Raw genomic sequence first — 12,987 nt, forward strand, 5'->3', positions numbered from 1 at the left:
CCACGTTAGGAACAGGGGCTGCAGGTGTGGGTCCCTGACCCCCTCCCCTCCCCACACCCATGCTTGGGTTCCTTCCAAGTGGCTCCCTCGGGCTCAGTGAGCACTGCCTAGGTCTGCTCAAAGGTGGGGAGTGGTCTTCCCCACATGAATTGCTTCTGGGAGAGGCTGTAGGGTGGCCAGTGGGGTCTGGGCCAGGAGCCAGGGGCTGCAGACATGGGGAGGGAGATTCCAGACCTGGGCTTGGGAATCCTGTTAGGTCCTGGCAGAGCTGGCCCCCTGGAGATGGCCAGGCCTATTAATGTCCTGCTGAGACAGGGGGCTCCTGAGTCTCAGCATCACCAGACCCAGAGGCCAAGCTGGGTGGGGATACTCTTTTTTCTTAATCAGGGGAGAGCACGCAGGCAGTCCCCACTAGCACAAGTAGATCGTCTGGGGAAATCGCAGGGGCCAACACATCCAGAGGGCAAAGGATAAGCCTCGCCCGGAGGACCACCTCGTGGCCTTCGTATCTCCCCCTCCAGGTGGTAGGTGGGGGTACGCTCCACTCCCAGTGCGCTCCCGTCCCATCCACACCGCCCAGGCCTGGCTGGGGCCCTCAGTTCTGGTCACCCTGCGGTCTGGGAAAAGTGCCTTCACTGGGTGCAGGTGGGGGCGAGCACCCTGTTCAAGGCTGTCGTGAGACAGAGTCCTAAGTGGCCTGCTGCTAAGAAGTAAGAGCTGTTTTTCCCGAGTTGGCTTTTTGAGGGCCAGCCCTGCCCTGGAGCCTGGGGTCCTCCAGGGGAAGGCAGCCCTGCCCAGCTGTCACGGAGCTCACCGCCTGCCTGCTCGGGTGGATGCTGGCGGGAAGAGTGCCTGGACGGGGGTGGCGGGTCTGCGCGGGGCGGCCGGGACAGCAAGGGGCCAATCAGAGAATCAAGGGGATGAACCAAAAGACAGGAGCCCCAGGAGAGAGGGTCCCAGCGCCAGGCTTCTCAGCCTTGCTCCCTTTCCACCCCAGCCTCCAGGAGGCTGCCTGGGTCCGCAGCCACACCCTCCTGGCTGCTGGTTGGCCTTGCTTCTGAACTCACCTGTGCGGGAGTGGAGGGAGGACTCTCACACTGCACGTGCCTCTCCTCACGGCTCCGGGCCTGGGAGCCCGGGGCCCTCATGGGGTACCCCTCCCCTGTGCACACAGGAGGGCCTCCCCAGATCCTGCCCACGGCTCCTGGAGCCAGGCTTCGGTGTAAGACACTTATCAGTCAGTCGCATGCATCTTGGAGAGCCCACCAGGCCACCCACCCCGGCCCCAACCCCTCACGAGCCCCTTATCAGGGGGCCCAGTGTACGGCTCCTTTCCGGCCAAGCGCAGAGGAGGTGCCGGGGAAGGAAGGGGTTATTACGGCAGGAAGACCCGGCGCTCCGCTTGTTTCTTCAGCCAGCTTGAGAAAACAGGACTGGGCTGGCTTGGCAGGTCCAGGAGGTGACCCCTGCTGGGGCAGGAGGCTGGGGGAGGGACAGCCAGGAGGCCAGGAAGTGGCCTGTGAGGGGCCTGCGCTTTGGCAGGCTGGGGTTCCTCTGGGCAAGGCTTGGAGCAGCTTTCCCAGTGGCCTGGCTGGCCTGGCTTTGCCTCGAAGCACCTGTCTGTCCACCTCTGTCCCAGGCCAGCAGGCACCTGTGTGTGGAAGGGCTCACAGGGCAGCTGATGAAGCAACCCACCCCAGAGCGGCTTGGCCACCGGTCTGTACCGGTGGGGCCTGAGTGCTGGGGCTTTCCGACTTAACAGTCATTCCGAGTGTGAATCAGGCTCGCGAGTAGGTGGTTGAGGGTTTGGAGACATGAATCAGGTGGCTGGGTTGGGACCACAGAAAAGTCAGGAAGCTTTTGTTAATCCTCAATTTTCTCATCCTTAAATTACAGATAATGGTGGGGCTGGGGTCATGGTAGAGCGCTTGCCTAGCCTGTGTGAGGCACTGGGTTCGATTCTCAGCACCACATATAAATAAAGAAAGAAAATAAAGGTCCATCAACAACTAAAAAATATATTTAAAAAATTACAGATAATGAGAGTTCTATCTTCTCTGGCAATGTGTGCAAAGGGCTTAGCAGAGTGCCTGGCCCCTTGGAGGCACTGCTCAAACTCTCTGTGGGACAGACAGACACGCCGCTCACGCTGAGCGCTACTCAGGTGGCAGGCGTGTGCCCGTCTCTTCACATGGCTAGGCACACTCGGTCCTTGTTAGCCCTTGATCCTGGGAGCAAGATACAGCAGCCAGGCCTGTGGCGTGGATGAGCAGGTTGAGGCTTCGCTGAGGAGAGCACTTGTCCAGGGTCGCGGGACTCCAGCGGAAGACTGGGTTTGCCCTCAGCGAGCGAGTTCCTGATCACCACCTTCCCAGGCCTTCAGATGAACCTGTTGTCACCTTGCCACACGGCAGACCGCTCATCTCTCTGGGGGTCTCACCTGCACCAACCAAGGAAATCCGCAAGAAGAAGGTCTGAGCTGCAAGGCAAAGCCAGCGGCAGAAGTCTGCTCTCCAAGGCTCGCTTGAGCGCAGGCCAGCCGCCGGACCCTGGCCAGCCTCCTCTTGCCTTTGCACAGGCCCTGTCTCCCCAGCCCTCCGCAGACCAGAAGGCGAGGCAAGCCCAGCCCAGCAAGGAAGGGGAACCCCAGCTCCTAGGGCCCGCTCAGGGTCTGGCAGAGAGGTCGGTGCAGGAGCCCTCTGAAGGGGCAGGAGAACCCTGGGAGCGAAGCTGGCTGACCATTCCGTGCAGGATGAGGCCTCGCGACACATAGCCCCGCCCAACAGTGAGCTGGCAGGGACGCCGCAGGGCTCTCAGGCTTCCTGTGCACCACGGGTTCACCCTTGGCATCACCACTGTGGGTCTGCGGAGGGACAGCCTTCCCCAGGACCACAGCCTGGTGCAGCCTCTCACAGCTTCTCTGGTCTCGTACGAGAAGACCCTGTGGAACCGGCTACCCAAACAAACAGCCCCAGCCAATGAACAGGTGTGAGCTGGACCAGAGTGGCTGAGGGGGAAGGGTGGCTGGCCTGGCCCTGGGGCCCAGGGTGGGGCCGGGACCAGGGCTGCAGGCAGCCTAAGGTCCAGGGAGGCAGGGATGCTGGAGGCCAGGTTCCCATAGCAACACTGCTGCGGTGGTGGGGGTTACCTAAGCTGCAAACAGATTCAAGGACGTGGGTGGCTCTGGGCTAGCTTGGCCATCCTGGCAACAGGCAGAAGAAAAGCAAATCTCTGAAGGGAAACACCATTGCCAACCTGGGCTCGGGTCTCCATCAAGCTACAGCCTCGAGGAGAAGGAGATTCATTCACACACAAAGGCAGGTCCACGGGTCAGAACAGCCAAGGGCGCTGCGAACAGAGCGCTCAGACCCAGGACCAGAGCGGAACCATGGCCTGGGCGGGGAAAGCCAGGGACACCGGGTGAGGCAGCAGACGGAGAACTCTCGGGAGCCGACAGACACGTCTGTAAAACAGACACAAATGGAGCTCCTAGGGTATACCTGGGATAAAACACACCGTGCGACTGGCTAGAAAATCAGACCTGACAGTCAGGAAAACAGGAGAGTAGAAGACGCACAAGATGCTCTCCCCAGAAGGTCACTAAAGTGGAGGAGGAGGAGGAAAGGGAGAGCGGAACAGAGACACGAGGCTGCAATGGAATAAGGACGCTTGCGTTGAGGGATGCCCACGGCCGGGGGCCCCTGCTGCCTGCTCCAGAGCAAGGTCCAGGGAAGGTGCTCGCTTGAGAAGAGGAGGATGGTCCCGGCCGGCTGAAGACCAGAGGAGGAGGGGTACTGTCTGGCCTGCCTAAATCAAAGCCCTGGTGGCAGGAGATAACCACGCCTCCTGTGGAGTTGGCAAAAAGACACCCCTGGATCATGTGACAGTTAGTATGAGTCAGACGGGGGGCACTTGGGAGCCAAAGACCTGGTCCGGTTTGGGAGGAACCCGTATGCGGATTGCTGTTTCAGCTTTGTGAAGTGGATGTACGTGTTGGTATTCGACAGTGGCGATGGAAGCAGGAGAAGCCGTAGGGAGAGCCTGGCACAACGGCACATGCCTGTGATCCCAGTGACTCAGAGGCTGAGGCAGGAGGATCATGGGTTCAAAGCCAGCCTCAGCAACTCATCGAGATCCTGTCTCAAAAATCAAAAGAACTGGGGATGTGACTGGGTGGTTAAGCACCTCTGGGGTTCAATCCCTGGTAAAGAAAGAAAGAAAGAAAAAGAGAGAGAGAGAGAGAGAGAGAGAGAGAGAGAGAGGAAGGAAGGAAAGAAAGAAATCTTAGGTGTTCCAAATCAGCCGGGAGAGGGCAAGAGAAGAGGAAAAGAAAGTGGGAGGTGGAGCAGGTGGAAAATGAAACAAGAAGATGGCAGAAGCAGGCCAACACATCCATAAGAACAGCAGCCGGAGCGACGAGGCTCACTGGCTCAGAGTGCCTCAGGTAGGGTTGAAAAAACAACACAGATCAATGACGTTCAGCAAAGAGCTATCAAAAACTTGAAAATCCAGAAAGGTAGAAAATGAAAGGAAGGACAAAACCTATGAAAAAATATGTTTGCTATTAAGCAAATGTATCTTATCCTTTACAAGTCACGTCAAGAATGGAAAGGGTGAGCCAGGCATGGTGGCACACGCCTGTAATCCCAAAGACTCGGGAGGCTGAGGCAGGAGGATCTGGAGTTCAAAGCCAGCCTCAGCCCCTTAGCGAGGACCTAAGCAATCATCGAGACCCTGTCTCTAAATGAAAAATAAAAAGGGCTGGGGATGTGGCCCAGTGCTTAAGCACCCCTGGGTTCAATAACAGGTATCAAAAACACCCCCAAAAACAAAACCAAAAAAGAATAGAAAGGTGACTACCTGGAGAAAAATTTCAATTTATCCAAAAGTTGTAATAAACCTAAATATGTATATCTCTAATAAATTAGGCTGAACATGCCTAGGGTAAAACCCAGCATGTGGGGAGAAATGGACAGATGTCTCACCACAGAGAGCTCTCAACACACCTGAAATTAGAGACAGGAGAGGCAGACCCCGTGAGGTAGGCAATGCATGGACTGCGAGTGGCCTGCCACAGCCAGGCCCCAGGGTGTTCGCAGCAACACACACACACACACACACACACACACACACACACACACAATTAAATGGATGCATGACATTTAAAAAATCAGTAAACACATAGAGATCAATCCACTCAAAAAACAAGGTGGATCTAGTGGACATGCATAGAACTCTGTATCTAATTCTAGAGAGATTAGACTCCTTTAGATGTGGAGCATGAATCCAAACCAATAGCAAATTAGGCCAAGAATATTTTACATTTTTAAAAAATAATATCCTTCAAAAAAACTCTCTGACCACAACACAATTTAAATAGGTATTAATAACAAAAAGTTAAGTTCTGGGCTGGGCTTGTGGCTCAGTGGCAGAGCACTTGCCTCGCATGCGTGGGGCACTGGGTTCCATCCCCAGCACCACATAAATAAATAAAATAAAGGTATTGTGTGCATCTACAACTAAAAGTAAAAAAGGTCTTAAAAATGTTTAAAAAAAGATAAGGTCTCTAAAACCTGCTCTATTTGGAAATTGAACAAAACACTCCTGTGTAAGTCATGGATAGGAAGACGTCAAAATGAACATTTAACACTGCAGAACTGACGTCACTGGGGGCAGTGTGGCCTGGGGAGATGTGTGGCAGGGACGAGGTGAGCCCTCAAGGACATGCTGAGGTCCAGTCCCCTCAGAAATGACGGGAGACCAGCAGGCTGGACCTAAGGCCGGTGGAGGGAAGATGCAGAGGCCGAGCAGGAAGGAGAAGGAGATGCTACAGAGAGGAGCGCAAGGAGGGAGGCAGGGACGCACGAGAGCAGAGGCTCATGCCTGTGAAGGACACTAGGTACGGAAGCAGAGAATAAAAAGACAGCCAGAGCTGGGGCAGCTCGCTCGGTGGCAGAGCGCTGACAGGCACGCGTGAGGCTTGGGTTCCATCCCCAGCACCGCAAGCAGAGCAAGAAAGAAAGGAAGAAAATGACAGTGTACATCACGGAATGAGGACAACGTCAAGATTGCAAGGGGTGGTTCCACATTAGAAAAACACACCAGAAGTGGCGTGGTGGCGCACGCCGGCCATCCCAGCAGCTCAGGAGCCTGAAGCAGGAGGAGCGCGAGTTCAAAGCCAGCCTCAGCAACTTATCGAGGCCTAGCCAACTGAGCAAGATCCAGTCTCAAAACAAAACATAAAGAGGGCTGGGGATGTGGCTCAGTGCTTAAGTGTCCCCAGGTTCAATCCCCAGTACCAAGTAAAAAGAAAAAGACATCAATGCCGATCGCCTCATTGACTGATGAAAGAAGGGAAACTGCAGGCTCCCTGAACAGGTGCTGAAGATGTGTACCTTTGAAAATTCAACATAAAGTCACGCTAACACCTCTGCAGGTCACAGCAGAGAGCGAGCGTCCCCAGCAGCCCGAGACCAGGAACAGGAAGAGCTATGTCTACTGCGGTCACTCCTGTCCAACAGTGAGTGCTGGGGAGCCCTCCCCAGCAGGCAGACGAGGAAGGTCAGTTGAAAATGTGAGAACTGGGGAAGAGAGAGCAGAACGCCTGCTTTTCAGACACTCAGAAGCCACGGGGAGAGTGGGCAGGGGGCCTAGATACGAGGGTGACACCGAAGTCACCGCGTTCCACGCAGGGGCACGCCACTGGGGATGCACCGCAGTGCCACGCGTCAGGAGAGCACAAAAATGATAAGAATCTAGTTTCATGAAAGAAGGTAAGAATGAGGCGAAACATTACACCATTAAAGAAAGCTGCAGAGGGGCTGGGTTTCTAGCTCAGTGGGTAGAGTGCTTGCCTGGCAAGCACAAGGCCCTGGGTTTGATCCCCAGCACCACAAAAAAAGAAAAAAGAAGAAAAAAGCTACAGAGGACCTAAATAATAGGAGAGAGGACCTGTGCCGGAGAGCACTGAGATGCGACCCTCATGAGCCGGTCCGGGGACTCTCGGCCATCCCAGCCAGGCTCCGGGGGGCGGGGCTTGAAGGGTCTGCCCAGTGCTTCTCAAATCAGAGAGAGCACAGCCGGTCAAGAGGTTCCAGGGGAAGATTAAGGAAGGGGATTTGCCCTGTCTGATGTTGGGACTTAGGGGCTGTGGAATTAAAGCAGATGGCGCTCGGGCAGCAGGAAGTAGGTTAGCGAATGGAGCAGGGGCCCAGCGCCAGACCCGCTGGCCCAAGACTGACACAGCAGCGGGCGTGGCGGTCACTGGGACCTCGAAAGGTGGTTAGCCACATTTTCCATGTGGACTGTTTGCAGTTCTGAAAGGAAACTGGATTCATTGCAAAAAATACACAAAAGTCAACTCCAGGTGGGTTAGGGACTTAGATGTCAAAATAAAATTTGTTACAGATTAAAGAAGATCTGCATCTTTCTTTTTGACCTTATAAGAAAGAATTTGTTACACAAGACACCCATCCACCCCCCAAAACACTAGTGAAATAAAAGAATCACACAGTTTTTTGATATTAACATTAAAACCCTCAGGGTCTACCACTGGGGCGCTTGCCTAGCATGTGTGAGGCACTGGGTTCGATCCTCAGCACCACATATAAATAAGTAAATTAAATAAACGTCCATTGACAACTAAACATATTTTTTTTTAAAAAAGACTTAATGAAAAGACAAAAATGAAGAAGATGAAATGAATAACCATTGACCTGGAGATTTAAAAATATATATAACTGACAGCATATGTATCATATACAGAGAGAACTTTGAAACCAATAAGAAAAGACGAAGATACTTTAAATAGACTTAATGGACCATGAACATATCCTATATAAAGAATGTGTTGAAGTCAATGAGAAAAGATAAAAATTTTTTAAATGGGCAAGAGGCATGAATGGGCATTTCGCAGAAGAGGAAAAATAGTCAGTGAACAGGAAGACATGCTCAGCCTCCACAGGGACCAGAAGAACGAACGTCAAGACCCCTTCCACTGTAAAATCAGGAAGTGTGACAATACCAAGTGCCAGCAAGGAGCCACAGCAGCCCGATGGCTCACACGGCACTGTGCGTGGGAAGTGGCCCTCCGTTCAGCAGGTGGTTTGATCCCGTCTTGTAACGTTGATTATTCGCATAACCTCTGGCTTGGATGTTTTTATAAGTGGTAACTTCTTTTAAAGCAAAATCCAGGATTTGGGGAGAAGCACATAAAAATGAATCTACCCCATCGGTGTTCTACTTGCTGGTTTTACAGGTGGTTCCGTGGGTGCTCATTATTTTAAGAATAAATATGTCTTAAATAAATGCAAACGCAGAAGGCAGCATGGCTCAATTATGAGAGTCATGACGAACCAGAGTGTGACTAATCCAGTTTTGGCCTCTGGGGTCCCTTGACAAGCTGCAGCTCAGTCTTCCCCCACTGGGCCCAGCAGGGAGGGAGGCCAAGGGCCAGCTTCCAGGGTGGCCAGTCTATTTGGTGGACTCTTTTCAAGGAAAGCTGGCCTAGCATGTTTCCCAGGGTAACCCCAGGACTGGGACACCGGGAGCAGGGCTTGCCCCCATTCCTGAGTGGGGTAGGGAGCACTCTGGGGCCCTGTGACCCCTTTCAACCCCATTCCAGTTGACGCTCACATGCTGCATTTCCAAGTTGATTTGCCAAGAGCCTCCTGCCTGTGTCTGGTTCTACTGGTGGCAGAGGACAGAAACCCAGCTCTGAGTCACTGCAGCCCAAAGGTTCGAGTCCAGGTTGAGTCCCTGGCATGGTTAATACTCCCATTTCACCGACACTGATATGGAGGTTCAGAGAGGTCAAGAGATTTGTCCCAAGCCACACAGATCCCTGGGGAGCTGGGGCTTCGGCCCAGGCTGCTGACTCCTCAGCCCGTGTTTCGGTCTCTGTGTAGGAGGGAGCACAGCTGTGAATTTGTGGGCGACAGGTCTTGCGAGAACAGCTTCCGGAGTGAGCTACCCCTCCTCTTGCCCCCAGCGGGGAGTACGGTTGGACCCCTGAAGCCCGCACAGCCCAGTGCCACTCCCCTCCAAAGGGAAGCCCAGCAGGGCTTGTGCCCGCTGAGCGGAGCAGGGTGTCTCACTGCCTGGGCCTTTGCCGGTGGGAGGGAGAAGGAGCAGGAAGGTGGAGGGTCTCCCAGGCACGGGGGTGGGTGGGGCTCCTGCTTTCTGGCCTTCAGACGTCCATACAGACTCCAGGTGAACTTGAGGGCAGTCTCCTGCAAGCACAGGTGCTGCTGGCCTGACCAGGGAGTGGCACCCACTTGGCAAAGCTGGCGCAGCAGAGCTTCTGGTCCCAAGCAGAGCCGAGGCCCCTTGCCTGATGCCTGATGTGCCATGAAGCCCAGTGCCGTGTCCCCACCTGTCCCCTCCCGCATGCCCAGGTGCCAGTCACCAGGGCTCCTGCTAAGGATTCAGTTTCGGACCTGGGGCCAAGGTTGACTGCACTGGAACCTCCATGGAGACCCCACCCCAGAGCAGTTACATGGAAACCTCTCTCTGCAGGTGGGCCTGGGCTTCTGTTTGGGATATATATGTAAATATTTTTGTGTGGGGGTGGGACCAGGGATTGGACTCAGGGTCACTCAACCACTGAGCCACATCCCTAGCCCTATTTTGCATTTTATTTAGAGACAGGGTCTCACTGAGTTGCTTAGTGCCTCACTGTTGCTGAGGCTGGCCTTGAACTGTGATCCTCCTGCCTCAGCCTCCTGAGCCGCTGGGATTACAGGTGTGGGCCACTGCGCCCGGCCCATTTGGGATATTTCTTAATATTTGGAGTCCCTGCTCTGTTTCCTGTGTCCGAGAGAGGACCTTTCCCCCAGGGAGTGGCGGCAGGATCCCCTCTGCCACTGCAGGCTGCCAGCAGCGCAGTAAGGACCCTTCAGCACAGCCCGTCCCAGAACAAAGGAAGGGCAGGTGAGGGAACTGCAGCCCAAGGACACAGATGAAGGCAACAGGCGTGTGAGGACCCCTCTTGTTGCTGCCACCATGGAATGCCACGCTGCATGGCTCACACGGCAGAAATGCCCTTTCTCATGGTTCGGAGGCTGCGGTCCAAGGTCAAGGTGCCGGCAGGGCTGGTCCTCCGGAGGCCTCTCTGGTTGGCCGGCAGATGGCCATCTTCTCCCCGTGTCCTCTGTGCATGTGCCTCTGGGGTCTCTGCGTGTCCCTTCTTACCCGGACACCAATCAGACCATCAGGGCTTGGCCTAACAGCTTCATTCTTTTTTGGTGGGGAGGGTGCTGGGGATTGAGCCCGGGGGGCATTACCGCTGAGCAGCATCCCTAGCCCTTTCTGTTTTTCATTTTGACATAGTGTCTCACTAAATTGCCCGACTGACCTTGAACTTGCGATCCTCTCCAGTAGCTGGGGTCATAGGTGTGGTCACCGTTCCTGGCAAAAAGTCGTTAAAATTGTTAATTGTATGTTACCTGAATTTCACTTCGATTTAAACAAAACAAAATGGAACAACCTAGATGAAAAGAAGACATCTCTCCCATGCAGGGGCCACCAGTCAAGGCATCCAGATTTAGACGTTGGTTCAGCGCACGCGTTCAGAGTATGTTAGTGAAAAAAGTAGGTCACAAAAGTATAGGATGTCGTTGCTTTTTTTGATCAAAATACACCTACATTTTACAAATGCAGAGAAAAGCATGTCCGAAAGGAATAACCGAAATATTTTTGGTTTTGGTTTTCCTGTATGCTCTAATTTTTTAAATAACAAAAACACAGTCTTGTGTAACCAAAAAACACCATGATCAGGGAGATAGATCATTGCTTAAGGAAATCCACTCTGTTCCTTGTGAGGGTCTCCAGGGACTCGCCGCACGTCTGCTGGCCCAGGGCTCGGGGTTAGAATTCCTGCCTTCTAAGGGAGGCGGGAGCAGGCAGCCCGGGTCAGGCCGGGTGTGGGGCAGGTCTGTGTTCTCCCGCCCAAGACCCCCTCTCTCCAAGCTAAGGGCCCCCTCTGGCTGAAGGATCTGACCTGAGGAATTGGGATTTCCAGGCACCCTCGTCCCCACTTGCAGAAGCAGCTCCAGATGGAGCAGAGGCCAAGCCGGCCTCCGGGGGCTCAGTTGCATCTCCCACCCCAGCTGGATGTCCCCCTCTAGGCCCAGCCCCAGGCTCTGTCTCATGAGTGGAGTCCCAGGCTTGAGCTGCTGCCAGATTCCACAGCTGGGCTGTCGGTGAGAGGAACTTTCTCAGGGTCCTGGCAACCCTGTGGCTCTGCTGCTGAAGTCCATTCCTTTCCCATCAGCAGGGCTTGTCCTGGGGCCAGCTTATTGGCTGCAGTAACTGGGCCCAGGGCTGCCCAGAAGCAACTCTGGTTCTAACCACCAGGTGCAGAGAAGGGCAACGTCTGTGCCCAGGGATCTGGTGGTCCTGGTGGTCCACACATTGTGTGTGTGTGGTGCATATATTCCTAAGGCCTGTCAGATAATACAGGATGCTTGCTTGAATGGAATTTCGGATAAATGAATATTTTTTGTATGTCCCAGACATGGTCTCCTGAGTATTTATTTGCTAAATCAGACCCAGATATGGTGACATACATAAATGTGTGCCTGTAAGAAAATGTGCCAATGTGAGTGTGCACACTAGGGTGAGAGCACACACGTGTGTGAGTCTGTCTACACATGGACACATGGGTGCATGTTCAGCAGAACAAAAGGCTTTCCTGTGTGTGAGTAAGTGCATGTATGCACGTGTCTTTGCACACAGGAACGTGCATGTGTGTTCAGGTCGCACCTACATGCACGTGTGCTGAAGCACAGGAGTCAGACGTGGGGGCATCTGTGTGTTTGTGTCACAGAGCATCGAGCTGGAGAGAAGCTGAGAGGTCTCCTGCATGTAAGCTGACGTGTGAGAAGCCCAAGACCTGCCAGTCGGCTGAGGTGTGTGCGTGTGCACGTGTGCGGGTGTGCGCGTGCAGGCCCCGCAGGAGGACGGGCGGGTCTCTGGGCTCCCGCCTCTGCCAGGCGCTGTGCCGTGCCCCCTTCACGCCCACCACTGGCCTGACTCTGGAGCCCATTGCGCACACCAGGACCAGTCAGGTGGCGTGGGGCCGTCAGAACCACGTGTGTGCACATGTGGGTTACATAAAAGCTGTGGCCGACGCAGCTGCCAGATGTTCCATTTCTTCCGAGCGCCAGATGGCAGTGGACCCAGGAGCCCGTGGGTTTTCCAGCTCCACCACCCTTCCCTGCCCCTTCTGGATTTTCCACCAGCAGGGGAGGACTGGGGACCGGGGACTTTGTACTGGTAGGAACTGCCCTGGCTTCCCAGGGCAGGGGCTCTGGGCACAGCAGCGGCGTCTGTGCATCGCGGGCTCCTCCAGGGGGCTCTCTGCACAGTGCTCCTCCTGTGATGCTCTGGAGCAGGCGCTGCGCCCCAACCTGCTTCAGGCTCCCTGCTGTATCCAGCCCCAGCTCCAGCCCTGCTTAGCCTGGCAGGTGACAGCCAGCTGACCTGATAAGCCCACATTCATTCCCTGGGGCGCCGGCACAGGTGACCACACCTGGAGACCATCCCTCCCACCATGGAAACGGATTGTCTCGCGGTTCTGGAGGCTGGAAGCCCAAGCCCAAGGCGCTGGCAGGGCTGGTTCCTGCTAAGGCCTCTCCCTTCAGTGGGTGCATGGCCACCTTCTCCCTGTGTCCTTCTGTGCATGTCCTTTCCTCTCCTCTAAGGACACCAGGCAGTTTGGACCAGGTGCACACTACACACCTCATTTCAACTTAGTCACCTCTTTAAAGACACTGTCTTCAAACATAGCCACAATCTGAGGTGCCAGGTGCTGGGACACAGTCGGCTCCTGGGACCGCACCGTTCTCCAGGGGGCTTCTCCCAGCCCAGCCCTCCGTCGCTAGGCAGTACCCTATTTCCACTTCAATTTCCTGCTCTTTATTTTGACAAATAAGAACTTTGTTGGGGGCCAAGTAGACACATGTGGAGCCAAATCGGGAGTGCCCC

General features: G+C 54.6%; 1 pseudogene; it reads right to left on the reverse strand.

Moving 5' to 3' along the window:
- Positions 1-385: 385 nt before the first annotated feature.
- LOC124965061 (uncharacterized) lies at positions 386-528 on the reverse strand (annotated as a pseudogene).
- Between the last annotated feature and the right edge of the window lie 12,459 nt (positions 529-12,987).

Source organism: Sciurus carolinensis, chromosome 14 (assembly GCF_902686445.1).
Source record: "Sciurus carolinensis chromosome 14, mSciCar1.2, whole genome shotgun sequence".
Classification (NCBI taxonomy): Eukaryota; Metazoa; Chordata; class Mammalia; order Rodentia; family Sciuridae; genus Sciurus; species Sciurus carolinensis.